Genomic DNA, 13,497 nt, shown 5'->3' on the forward strand with positions numbered 1-13,497 from the left:
AGCTCTCACAGCAGCCCTGGAAGGTAATCACGATCTTATCTGGGCACACTGCTTAGCACAGTGTGGTTGACCACCTCCTAGCTTTGTCTTACCTTCCTTTTGGGGGCAGTGAATTTTTAGGCTGGAGCTCCATGGAGCCTCCCAACCCTCATTCTTTGATTAAGTTGTAGATTCACTACCCAACCCGGCCAGGGGAAGAAAGGGTTAAGGTGGAAGGGGAGGGAGGGGATCCTTTGGAGGGGCCCTCAGACCCGGATATGGCTAGATGCCTATCTGGAGCCTCGAGGTGGTGGCTGAGCTCCGTGGGGCTCCAGGAGGATTGGAGGAACAGACAGGAAATCCATTCTTGCTCTGAAGACACATCGGCAAAACGCCCAAAGCAAACAGCAGAGGAAGTTTGCTTTAGTGGAGACAAACTCACAACTTTGCTCTTTCAAAGCCTCTGTTTACAAGTCAAAGCCGAGGCTCAGGTGGGTTTTCTATGCACACTCACCTGTGAGGTGCTGCCTGCGGGTTTATAGTAACTGAGCTGGGCTGCTGTGGGCTCCAATGGAGATCTGCTCTCTACCCCTTGGGGAGCAAGGACTGCTTACCCCAGGCCTCCTGGGGTCAAATTTGGGAAAGGAGGAGATGAAAAAAAAAAAAAAAAAGCCCTTAGCACTGGTGAGTTTTCGAGTAGAATGTCCCCTGTAGGTTATGGAGTGAGGTGAGCAGCATGTTATTGGCAGATGCTGGCCTTGGGTAATTGCAGCCTGAACAAAGGTGGTAAATAAAAACATGCTGGAAGAATAGAAGCCACAGAAGATGTCTCTAAGGGGTAGTGTTGGTTCCGTTACCTGAATGGTGTCTGATGTTATAACTGGATTGGGTGTACCTTGTTCCCTTGAAATAAAGTCAGCTGCAAGTGTCTGGAATAAAAATACATTGGCTGAAGGTGGAGTTTGGTGAGTATATAAAAACAGTATCACAGATCTTTTGTAACTTTACATTCCAGTGAAAAATTTCCTGTGGGAAAAGAGGCAAAGGTGATGCTCTCTGCTGACTAAGAGGAAAAGGGAGACCCTGAGGAACCGGGGGGATCGAGGAGACTGGGTGAGTGACAGCGTGTCTTGCCCTAGAGGGGCTGCTGATGAAGATGTCTTAGGGAGGGTCCGATACCATGGTCAAGCCCAAAGGTTCTGGAAGCAGTTATCTCTGGTTTTGAATCCTGGCTGTGATGCTTTTTAGCTGTTGGGCAAGTCACATTCCTTCTTTAAGCCTTGGTTTCCCTTGACGAGAGGGGCAGAGAGAGATTGAGCACCAAACACAAGATGCGTAGGGCTGAAGGACAGTGCTAACATTGGCTCGAAGTGTCTGTTTTCAAAGCCCTGGCTTTCCGCCATATACACTGCCATCACACACCCCATCTCCCCAGCCCCACTCTGTCCTCCCCAACATCTCCTCCCAGTTCGGATTTTGAGCTCTTAGACCCAGTGCCTTTGGTCTTCACTGCTTACATTAGGATCCTCAGTGCAGGAACTCCCCATGTTCTGCTAGTTCCTTTGAAATCTAGTCCTAATTTTTTCGAAGTGATTCTTTGACTCTTCCCGGCCATAATTTCTGGTTGAGCTTTGCTCCTCAGCTTGCCTTTTTTTCTCAGGCCATCCCCACTTTAAATACTTTTACTTCTCTCGAGAAGCATGTGTGGTTCTGTGCCTCTGCGTTTCTCTCAACTGTTCATTCCCCAAGTGTGCCCTCTGAGGGTCAGTGGCCAAATAACTTAGGAAAATGGTTGCTTGTTTAAATGGAATTTTGTGCTAATGTGCATTATAAATCCCTCAAAAGATGCTATTGCCTGTAGGGTTTCTCCAACTCTTTGCATCTAGGAATTTAAAACTCTCCCTTCTTCGCTCCTCCCTTTCTTTTCTTCCCTGTTCTTTTACTGTTTCATGGGACCAGAATGTTTTGGAGGCTACAATGCCATTATAGTGGAGGTTATTGAGTTCCTAAGTAAGGGGAGCCTAAAGCCAGACTCTGGGACCAACTGTATTCCTGGGAGGGGAATATCAAGGGCAATGATCACCCCTGCTGTTGTTCTGGGGGGATTTCATATTTTGCATCTAGAATGGTGCTCTTACCATCTTACTGGTAACCAAGTCTCTGTCTTGTAAGACATTCAGGTAAGTGGTCTCCTGTTATCCCAGTTCCTGTGGCCTTATTTTTTCCCCTATTTATTTTGGAGAGAGAGAGAGAGAGCACATGCGTACAAGGGCGAGGGTGGGGTGGGCAACAGAGGGAGAGGGAGAGGGAGAGATAGAATGTTAAGCAGACTTCATGCCCAGCATGGAGCCCTGATGAGGGTCTCCATTTCACGACCCTGAGGTCATGACCTGAGCTGAAATCAAGAGTCGGAGGCTCAACTAACTGACTGAGCACCCTAGGTGCCCTCCTTATTTGTGATTCCAAAATCTGGCATCCTTTCTGTGCCCAAACTTGATTCTGTATTGCTGGTGCCTGCACACAATGCCTACCCTTATCTCTATCTGTTTTCTTTCAATTTGTCTTTCCCTCTGGGACTTTAGGATGCCTTGGTCTTCCTTCTTGGTCCTGTACCCTTCTAATCTTCCTTGCACTTTGCCAAGTTTGATAGGATGTAGGTGTTGAAGAGTTCAGGCTCTAGGGTCTGATAAATTGATTTCTGATAATTGTAAACTCTTGGGGGGAGTTATTTAAACTTGGGCCTCAGCTGAGCCACTGTAACTCCCTTATACAGTCCTGTTGAGGATTAAATGAGATAGTAGCCCATGTGGAGTTCTTCTCATACCACCTGGTGTATAGTAAGAGATCAGTAATTATCAGCTCTTACATTATCCAAGGCCCAAGGGCTTCTTTGATCAATTTAGTCCATACTGAGCTCTCTCATCTCTAAATACTTCATAATTAGTGTCACAGACTTAGCACTTGATTTTGTTTGTGACTTACTGATAGCTCCCCACACTAGATTTGGACTTAATTTTTTTTTTTTAATCAATAATTTCAAACATGCCAGAAGTAGAGAGAATAATAGCATCTTTTTGTAGGATCCTTTTGTATTTGTCATTGGTTGGGTCTTTCGTGATAGTTCTTTTTCATTCTGTTGTGACATTAAATCTCACATCCCTCCATACACAGGACACACTAGCATAGGCTGTGACTGAGAACAAGTCACCCCTTGTGTGGAAGTCTGTATGCAAGGATATCTTTCCTCAGTCTCTCCTGGAGGATGAGACCCCCAGAAAGGCTGTCTTTCCCTTCTTTTTTTTAAAGGAAAAATAGCAATCGACTTCCTAGAGACTATACTTCATTTTCCGAAGGGAAACGGTCCCACCTCCCCTCGTCAGTTCTTCAGTGGAGCCTGGTGCAAAATAATTTTTTGAATCAGTGACTTCCCATTTTTTTCCTAAAGTTTTTCAGAACTGCTTTCTAGTATCAGGTTTGAATCCCAGTTCTCGACCTTTGTGGCTTAAAGCAGCAGACTTGAGAAGAACAGATCTCAGAGCTAAATCTCCACAGCTCTCCCCCTTCTTTGTTTTTTTGCACTGGGTGGTTGACATCCAGGGACAGAACATATTGACTTCTCTCAGTATACTGAGCAAAATAAAAACAACGTGCAGGAGGAAACATGATCCTACATTTATTAATGTGGCATCAATGTCTCTGGAAACATGTCTTATGCCACAATTCCTCTTGATGGCACTGGAGCCTTAAATATCGGAACAAGTCTGGTCTTTCTCATTCTAAATCCTATTATCTAGGTTAGCTCATCTGTATTCAAAAGATCAATGTTGCATTATTACAAAGATCCTTTCAAGTGTAAAAAGGATGGCACTTCATTACAGAAAGTAAAAGAAACTAATCAAACTTTCTTGGTGAAATCATTGACTTTTTTAAGTAAAGGGCAAATTTAAGAATTTGAAAGTCCGAGATGCGAGAGAACTCTGTGGTTTGGGCTCACTCCGGCATGCATGCGTCTGGTTGTAGCGTGTGGGTCTTGGATAACCTCAAGAAGAAAGAGACTTTCTTGAAAGAGTCTCAGTGCTCGCAGCTATGCTCATTTTTCTGTCACGGCATGGTTGTGTGCCTTGGAAAAAATGAGCTGCTGGCGCGAAGACTCAAAGTCATGGTCCCTGGTGTGCCATATACAGGCAACACTTATATTGACCTGGTTAATAGAAATTGTTAGGAAAACACTGGTAAATATTATTTATTCATTGTCTTAACTCTTCTTTTAACAGACAGCTCTTATTTCTTATTATCACCAGTTGGGTGCCATGGGTTGTGTATTGGCAGGTAGGATGTTTATTAGGCGGTGCTCTTGGGGTCAACACCTCTGAAAGAGAGGGGAGGGAAGGAGGAAGGGAAAGGGGGAGATCCACATGCACGCTCAAGGATACATGCATAAGGAAGAGGGGCTCTGGAGCGAAAGAGGCCTTTTAGTGCTGTCTTTCCTGAGGAGGAGGGAGCCTGCCCTGTATGTAATACAAACAACGTTGGAAAGGTGCTTGATTTTAGCAAGCCTTCAGTCTTTAGTTGAGGCAATCCCCCAAGGGAGATGAGAGTTGAGGGCTGTTTGCTGTCAGCACTCCCAGCAGCCTGGGTAAAATTCCTTTTATTTCTGAAAGTTGGATCTGGGCGCATATCACAGTGTCCACCACTCTTAAAGGAAAATGTGCGTTGACCACCTTCTGTGTCCCAGAGCTGTGCTAGGTCCTGGGACTAACAGTGATGCATGAGGAACAGTCAGTCCTTGCTTTACGGTATTTCTGATCAGCCTCTTCTGATTTGTTGATTAGTATGACACTGTAGATGTAATTCCAAGTATCAGCTTGTATTCACTAATTTCACCTGCTAAAACACATGAGCTAGCTAGATTTTACAGATGGGGAAACTGAGGCAAGTGGTGGTGAAAGCTTGGGCAGGTTTTCCCCAGAGTCCTGATAGCCTGCTACAATACACTTCCCACATGTTGCCATTTCTGTGAGATCAAAGCCAGGCTTCATCTTCCTGAGCCGATGTCAGAACTAGCTATAACATTTGCTTACTGAAAGATATGTAGTGTGGCTGTTACCTTCCAGATGCACTATCCATTACTGGTAGCCCCTAGTCACATAAGCCGATTGAGCTCTTGAAATGTGGAAAGTCCAAACTGAGATGCTGTTAAGTGTAAAATACACACCGGAATTCAAAGACTTAGATGGAAAAAGAGCGTAAAAAAAAAAAAAAATCTCATCTGTCCTTTTATACTGATTGCATGTCAAAGTAGTAATATTTTTGCTAGGTCGCCTTAAATAAAAAAGTCTAAAAATTAATTTCACCTGTTCTTATGTTTTAATGTGGCTACTTTAAAATTTAAAAATGACTTAGTGGTTTGAATTTGTGGCTTGCATTTTGTTTTTATTGGACACAGTTCACTTAGAGTATCTGAGATTCTTCCTATGGGGACATATTTTGCTCTTAAATTCAGAGAAAATCCTATTTGGTCTGGTGTTGGGATCGGGTTCTTTTGATATGCTTCATTTAATTTGTATTTATTAATAGGGATTCTATCCACCAAACAGCTACTACTTGCTGGTTTCGTGATTGTTGAAAACTAGTTAGAGGCAGCCTGAGTGAGATGAATTAAAGTTCTATTGTTGTAGGGGAACAAGGTCATCAACTTGAAATTAATCAACGGATTTCAAATCACCGGGAAGGGATATTTTACCTTCAGTTTTACAGTTTCAGCATGTAAATTGCTGTTTAGAGGAGAGTCTGTAAAATCAATCCAGCCTTTCTCCCTTCAGAAATTAAAAGCAATTTATTTTTATTTTTGGCAAATCTTAGGAAACACTTGTACATCCAACTCCTTCACCCTGACTCCACCTGTATTGCATGTTGTTTTGGACTTTTAAGTAGGGAGGTGGGAAATTTGGTTGTCTTCGTGTCCCACAGGATTTGGAGGAGACCCTTCTGATCCCTGTTGGGGAGCCCATCTGTCTCTACCTGATACATTTTATTTCAAATGAGTCAGAAACCCCAAAGCTAAACTTGGCCAAAGTAGCACATATCATGTGGACTCCAACCAAAGCCATATAAATCATCCCCAGATCATACCAAACTTGGCCTCCAAACCGGGCACAGATTTTCCAATCTGGTCCTGGAGTTTGCCAGAAGGCAGGAGGACCACAGGGATGTGTGGGTTGCAACTGGCTTTTGTCCCAAACTTCTGTGGTTAGTGAAGCTTGTCTGATCTGGGATTGGATATGAACACAGCTCATGGACTCTAAAGACACCGAACCACCTTGAAGGGTCATTTGGTCCAAGCCCCTCCAGAAGATACCCCCACAAATAACTATTTATCCATCCACCAACCTTTCCCCTACTCCCATGCCCCCCAAAATAAAGAAAGATCCAGAGACGGTGTGTAAATAAATACATGAAGCATTCCAATTTATTGCTCTCTTAGTACTTTTTTAATATCAGTATGGTGATGATAAGCCTACACTGGGGCCCCAAGTGAATGAACTTTTATATTTTCTGAACAGATTTGCAGAGGCTGCCTTATTTGGTAGGCTGACTCTTGAAAATAGCAACAATGTAATTTTTTAAAATTAATTTTTAAATTTTTAAAATAGACATATAATGTATTTTTATCCCCAGGGGTACAGGTCTGTGAATCTCCAGATTTACACGTTTCACAGCACTCACCGTAGCACATACCCTCCCCAATGTGCATATCCCCACCACCCTCTCCCCACCCCCCTCTCCCCACCCCCCTGCCCTCAGCAACCCTCAGTCTGTTTTTTGAGATTGAGTCTTTTATGGTCTGTCTCCCTCTCGATCCCATCTTCTTTCATTTTTTCTTTTCCTACCCCCCAAATCTCCCATGTTGCATCTCTACTTCCTCATATCAGGGAGCAACAGTGTATTTTATTTATCTGATTTCTAGGGAAGGTTCTTTTTAAAGTTATCACTCTTGTTATTTTTATTTTTTTAATGGAGAGGAACAATAGTGATTAACTCTAATCATTCTTTGTTCTTCTTGGGTTAACACCATTTATTTTCTAGTTTTCACTGAGGTGGCACTGTGCTATAAAGTATTTGTCTGATTTGTGAAGTAACCTATATTTTGGGGGAAAAAGACCTGGGAAGGTGGTGAGCATTTTTTTCTTAAATTCTACCCAGGAGCCCCCAAATAACGACGTCTCTGCATAAAGAGAGCTACCTTATCCGAAATGGGTTTTCTTTTCTGGTTTCTCTGACAGAACAAATTGACATCCCATTTGATAATCAAGCAAGGGCATTCCTGGAAACAAAGAAACAGGTGTGGCTGGAGCTTCCAAAGAACTTCTCACTTAAAACAAACCCAATGAAAAACAAACACACATACAAAAGGAAGGATTCTTCAATCTACCTAGCACCTGCCCAGCTGGGTAAGAGTTTAGGATTGATTGTGTTTGGGCAATTGACTTAAGCTCTCACCTCAGTTTCTTCATTTGTGAAACAATGATAAGACTTTATCTTATAGAGTGGCATAAAAAAATACTGTAAAATGACAGGCGCAGTTTCTGGATCATCAAATGCAGGGAAGAAGTTATCAAATGTAGGAGGCAGCAGTGGTCACGGACATCATCTCTGCCAGTCTCAAAGCCTTTCTGCAAAGTTGTTTTTTTAAATGTCGGAAGAGGTTTCTAGCAGCATTTGCGCCACGAACATCTCACAAATACAATACATGTATAATTCCTAAGAAATTCGTTTTGTCAAAACATAGTGTAAATTGGAGTCAAGGCCTTGAATTTGATCGCCTCCTGAGTCAGTAGTTTCAGAGCAGAAATTGAGCACAGCTTGGCTGCTTTTAGTTCAGACCCACGCTTGCAAAATCAGTTGTTATCTTTCTGAGACACACAGTAGGATCACAGCAACCTGACCATACTTCTAGTCTTTTATTTTAGGCTCCTTTCTAACACCCTGCCTGACCAGACATCCCATGTGCCCCTTGGAGCCTGTCCAGAGAAATCGTTTCTGACATCACAATGATTCTGTTTTTATTCTGTTTTATTCCACACTGATTATTGGGACGTTCTTCCTTCTAGAAACCTTGTTGTGTGCCCCTTCACTTGATATCTGGTCTTGGTCTTAGCTCTGTCCTTTGGAGAATGAAGCCAGTTCTCCAGCTCACTTGCCAGGGTTTCAAATCTTTGTTTGGGTGATTATTATACTTTTCTGAAGTATTTCCTTCTCCAGGCTACATTTTTGTTGCTCCTTTAGTCATCCCTCCTGTAGCAGGGAATGGCTGGTGAGAGAGGAGCCTCACATTTCAGGTCTTTACTGTGTAACAAACTTAATGAGGGAAACCACTTTTTATTATAGTAGTACTTACATATGATATAATAATATATAAAATGATGATTATGTTTTATTATATCTCAGGCGGTTGGTTCTTGCTTAAATCTCTCAAGTGGATGCAATCAAATTGTAAGTGGGGTTGGCTTGGCTTGGGCCGACTGTCTAAAATGGATTTATCACTCATAAATCTGGTTCTGGTCTGGGATGATTTGAATGGCTGGGGCCTGGAAGGGCTTGAGAGTGGCTGGGCTTCTCTCCAGAAGGCCATTCTTTTGGGCTAGCTTGGGCTTCCTAACAGTAATGGTAGCCACAGGGCAAGGCAGACACTTTACATGGCAGCTCTGTGCACCAAGATGGAAGAAGTAGAGGTTGCTGGGTGCATTATAGTCTGGGTCTAAAAACTGTTAGAGAGTCAGCTATGTCCTATTTGATGATCAAAGTCTCAGAGCCTGCTCAGATGAAAGGAGAAGGGACATAGATTTTGCCTCTCAATGGCAGGAGAATCTAAATTGATGGCCATCTGCCCCTCCACTCTCAGCTGTCCTGGTGCTAATGTCAAATGTCACCTCTTAACACAGCTGCGGTGTTCAAAACAGGACAAAATAATCAAGAATGTAATCAGGCCACAAGATTTTATTTATTTATTTATTTATTTTTCAATTTATGATTTTATAATAGATTTTCTAATAGCTGTTACCCACTACAGGCTCCTAATAAATTCATCATTCACTAGACCCTTCAAATCTTTATTTCACAAACTGTTATCAGGTTTCGTATTTGTATAAATTCCTTTTCTCATCAAAAGGCAGAATTTGATTTTTTGTTCATGGAAATTTCATCGGTTAAATTTCTTGGTTTGAATTGGTTTTTGTTCTGGTGGTAGCTACCTTTAAGATGTTTGAAGAGTGTATTTGTCGTTCACATGGAGTCTGTGGCCTTGCTTGCTCTTGTCGACCTAGCTAGAGCGAACTTCCCACAACACAGATCTGGTTGTTGTTCCCCCTGCATAAAACTCTTCGCAGTCCTAAGATGTTGTCCTCAGGAAAAAGTCTGAATTTTATGCATGAAAATCTTACAAGGTTTTTCATACCTATCTCTCCTGACTACACTCTTGTTCTCTCTTCCTCTTTTTCTCCTTGTCTTCCTCTTCCTTCTCCCTCTCCTTCTCCCCTCCTCCTTCTCCTCCTCCCTCTTTTAGTAGGCAAGAACATATTTCTGTTGGAAGAAGTCACTGAGAGGACGTGATGAGCGGTTGGCCCCGCTAGTGGACCTAGGCAGTCAGAGGCTCTTCACCTCTCCCCTGTCCTTGGAATGTGCACTCTGCCCTCCATTCTAACACTAGGAGCCGTTTCAAGGATGTAGCCTTGAGAGAGCAATGTGTTTTTGAGACGGTCTGGACTGTGTACATGACTGAACCTTGTTAAGGCCTCTAGATACACTTTCAAGATTCCGGCAGGCAGGTGCAGAGATCTACTCATCTTGCAGCTGCCCAAGACAAGCCCCATAAGTAAGTTCCCTTGCCTGATAAAACTGTCACCCACCGATCTGGAGTGGCCTGCTTCTTCCTTCTGTGTCTCCTTGCCCTCTGCGTTCTGGGGTCAATTTCAGATTTCACTGGGGAAGCTCCTGAGCTTTCAAACCAGCAGTTTCCTTTTAAAATTTTTTTTAATTGCTGGGACGCCTGCATGGGTCAGCCGGTTAAGCGTTTGACTCTTGTTTTCAGCTCAGGTCATGATCTCAGGGTTGGGAGACTGAGCTCCATGTCAGGTTCTGCCCTGGGTGTGGAGTCTGCTTAAGATTCTCTCTATCTAAGGGGCACCTGGGTGGCTCAGTGGGTTAAAGCCTCTGCCTTCAGCTCAGGTCATGATCCCAGGGTCCTGGGCTTGAGCCCTGCGTCAGGCTCTCTGGTCAGCGGGGAGCCTGCTTCCCTTCCTCTCTCTCTGCCTGCCTCTCTGCCTACTTGTGATCTCTGTCTGTCAAATAAATAAATAATCTTTAAAAAAAAAAAAAAAGATTATCTCTCCCCCTCTGCCCCTCTTACCATCAAAAACATTTTTTTTAATTGTTTAGTGATGTATTGGGACACAACTTTAAAAGAAATTGATCTGACAAGTTTCTGATTGTTTTAATTTGTTCTAATAATTTTTCCATAGAATAATCTGTTTTTTTTTTAATTTTCTAGGTTCACAATGTCATTGCCTGTGACTTACAGTTATTTTTCCCTTTCCAGTGTTGTGCATTTTATTTCTTATTGAGTTGTCTGTCCTCTAGTTCAATGTTAAATAGAACAGTGGTTGGACAGCCTTGGCTAGTTTCTGACTTGAAAGGAAACATTTCTGACTTCTCATCATTAAGTATTCTCTTTGCCATAGGTTTTTGTTTGAAGATCCTATTTATCAGCTTGAGACAGTATCTTTTTCTTTCCTTGTTTGCTTTATTTTTAATGCCTGAATGGATACTGAATTTTAGAAGGATATTTTTCTGCATTAACTGAGATCATAATCTTCTTCTTTAATTATTTCTATGATGAAGGATAGGTTTCTATAGTTAAAACCACCTTTCCCTCCTTCTTATGGCTGAGTCATATTCCATTTATAGTCATATTACGGTTTGTCTCTCTACTTACTTGTTGGTGGACATTTGGGTTGTTGCACTTGGCTACTAAAAATAAGCTGTTATGAATACCGATGTACAAATCTTTGAAGGGACTCATATTTTTATTTTTCTTGAGTGACTACCTAGGAATAGAATGGCTGGGTCATAGGAGATGTGTTTGCCTTTCTCCCTTCTCCTGTCCATGGCTGGATAGGTGAATGCTTAATTAAAAACAGAAACAAAAAACCCAAACAACAACAAAACCCCCAAAACTGCCAAGATCTTTTCTAAAGTGGATGTACTGTTTTCTATTCCTGCCAGAAATCTTAGAGAGTTCCAGTTGCTCCACATCCTTGCCTCTACTTGGTATGATTATGATTATTTTGGAATTTTAGCCATTCTAATCTATGTACAGTGATAGTGCATTATGGTTTTAATTAGCATTTTCCTGATGAGTAATGATGTTTTCCATCTTTTTTATGCTTCTCAGCTATTTGTACATCTTTTTTTATGAAGTGTGTGTTTAGAGTTTTGGCATATTTTAAAAAATTGTGTTCTTTTCTTATAATTGAGTTGTGGTGTTTATGTATATTCTGGCTACCAAGTCCTTTATATGATACATATTTTTGGAATATTCTCTCTTAGTATGTGACTTTCTTTTAACTTTTAAAAACGTCTTTGGAAGCAAAGTTGTCTAATTCTGAAGTTCAGTTTATCATTTTTTTGTGTGCTTTTATGACTGATGTCTTATATGTTCTATCTATCTAAACACTTCTGTCCACCTTGTGGTTGTAGAGATTTTCTCTTATTTTCTCCTAGAAGCTTCATAATTTTAAGTTTTATATATAGTTCTATGATCTGTTTTGAGTTACTATTTTTGTATTGTGTGAAGTAGGGAGCTGATGTTACTGGATTTAGTTTGTGAACTCTTTTTTAAAAGTTATTTTTACAACAAAGCTCAGGTGAATTAGCAGTATTTTTTAGCAGGTTTTTTTTTTTTTTTTTCCTTCACACACATTCTTTATTTCTTTGAGATATGGTTGTTCTAGGCTCATAAAGTGAATAGGAAGTTTGCAGCCTTTCTCAATTCTCTGCAATAGTTTGTATGAGATTAGGGTTATTTATTCCTTAAAATTTTGGAGAATCTTCCTTTTAACCAGTCTTGGCTTACAGTTTCTGTGTGTGTGTGTATAGTGATTTGATTTTTAAAATGCTATTATTCTATTTATATTTTCGATGTCTTTTTTAGTCATATTTAAGATGTATTTTCATAGGGGTTTTTTAACTGTCTTACTGCTATCAGTTGAGAGCTGATTGAGAGCTATTATAAGATGACATAATTCCTCTTCCTTCTTATGAGGTGTATTGAATGATACTGTAACATCCTAAAGCAAATGAATAACATTCTCTTCTGGTGGCATTCCTTGACGACAGCAACTCAAATAATTTCATATGTAATCCAGGCAGATGCTGCTTTCTGATGGCCAGCTTAACTCCAAGATACAATTCAGAATATGTAGCCTAAACATTGGTTCTCATAATTACTAGGTTCTTTGCAAAAAAGTGTGAATGCCTAAACTTTGTCACACATCTACTACCCCTGAATCTCTAAGGATGAGACTCAGGAGCTGAGTTTAAAAATTTTTCTCTTGGGGCACCTGGGTGGCTCAGTGGGTTAAAGCTTCTGCCTTCGGCTCATATCATGATCCCAGGGTCCTGGGATCGAGCCCTGCATGGGGCTTGCTGCTCAGCGGGGAACCTGCTTCCCCCTCTCTCTGCCTCTCTGCCTGCCTCTCTGCCTACTTGTGATCTCTTGTCTATCAAATAAATAAATAAATTCTTAAAAAAATTTTTTCTTACTTTTAACCTATTCATTAAAGTATAATTTACAGACCATTTAGTTAATTCAGTGAAAGTGTACATTTCAACAATTTTTTTAGTCATTTATACGGTTGCCTTATTATCACTACAATCCAAAGGAAACTGCATTTTTGACAAGGGACTTCCCATGAAATAGTCTGAGCTCTCAAGTTGAGAAACCCTGTTTGACTGGATCAGATGGTTTTCATGAGCTTCACCCAATTTGCTTTGAGCTTTAGTGTTGTTACATAGGTCTTTGGGCAGGAGGGAGTGAGTTCACCATCGTTCCATAGAACCTTGGCAATGATAGATTTAACAGTGCTTTCAGTATCCTCTCGAGATCATATGAGCCCATAATGCACTACAATTTGGCTGAAGTATAGACTCGAATTCTGCTCACTGGGTCATTGGGTATAAGACTGAGTCCCTCAGCTAATGTGTGATTCTAGTCAAACTCTCCAGCATCCATATCTTTTTTTTTTTTTTTTTTTTAAGAGTTTATTTTTTGGACAGAGAAAGAGATCACAAGTAGGCAGAGAGAGAGGGAGAAGCAGGCTCCCTGTTGAGCAGAGAGACTGATGTGGGACTCGATCCCAGGACCCTGAGATCATGACCTGAGCCGAAGGCAGAGGCTTAACCCACTGAGCCATCCAGGAACCTCTCCAGCATCCATATCTTAAAATAGGTTTTATGTTTTTT

The 13,497-nt window shown here is 41.4% G+C and overlaps 1 long non-coding RNA gene across 1 annotated transcript; it reads right to left on the reverse strand.

The window, feature by feature from the left end:
• Positions 1-264: 264 nt before the first annotated feature.
• Positions 265-875, reverse strand: LOC116864059. Its single transcript, XR_004381930.1, has 3 exons — positions 837-875; positions 494-603; positions 265-351 (listed from the first exon to the last, which is right to left on the reverse strand). It is a non-coding gene; the product is annotated as an uncharacterized LOC116864059 (long non-coding RNA).
• Between the last annotated feature and the right edge of the window lie 12,622 nt (positions 876-13,497).

The sequence above is a fragment of the Lontra canadensis genome, unplaced genomic scaffold, assembly GCF_010015895.1.
Source record: "Lontra canadensis isolate GAN:19392208 unplaced genomic scaffold, GSC_riverotter_1.0 scaffold5, whole genome shotgun sequence".
NCBI classification, from domain to species: Eukaryota; Metazoa; Chordata; class Mammalia; order Carnivora; family Mustelidae; genus Lontra; species Lontra canadensis.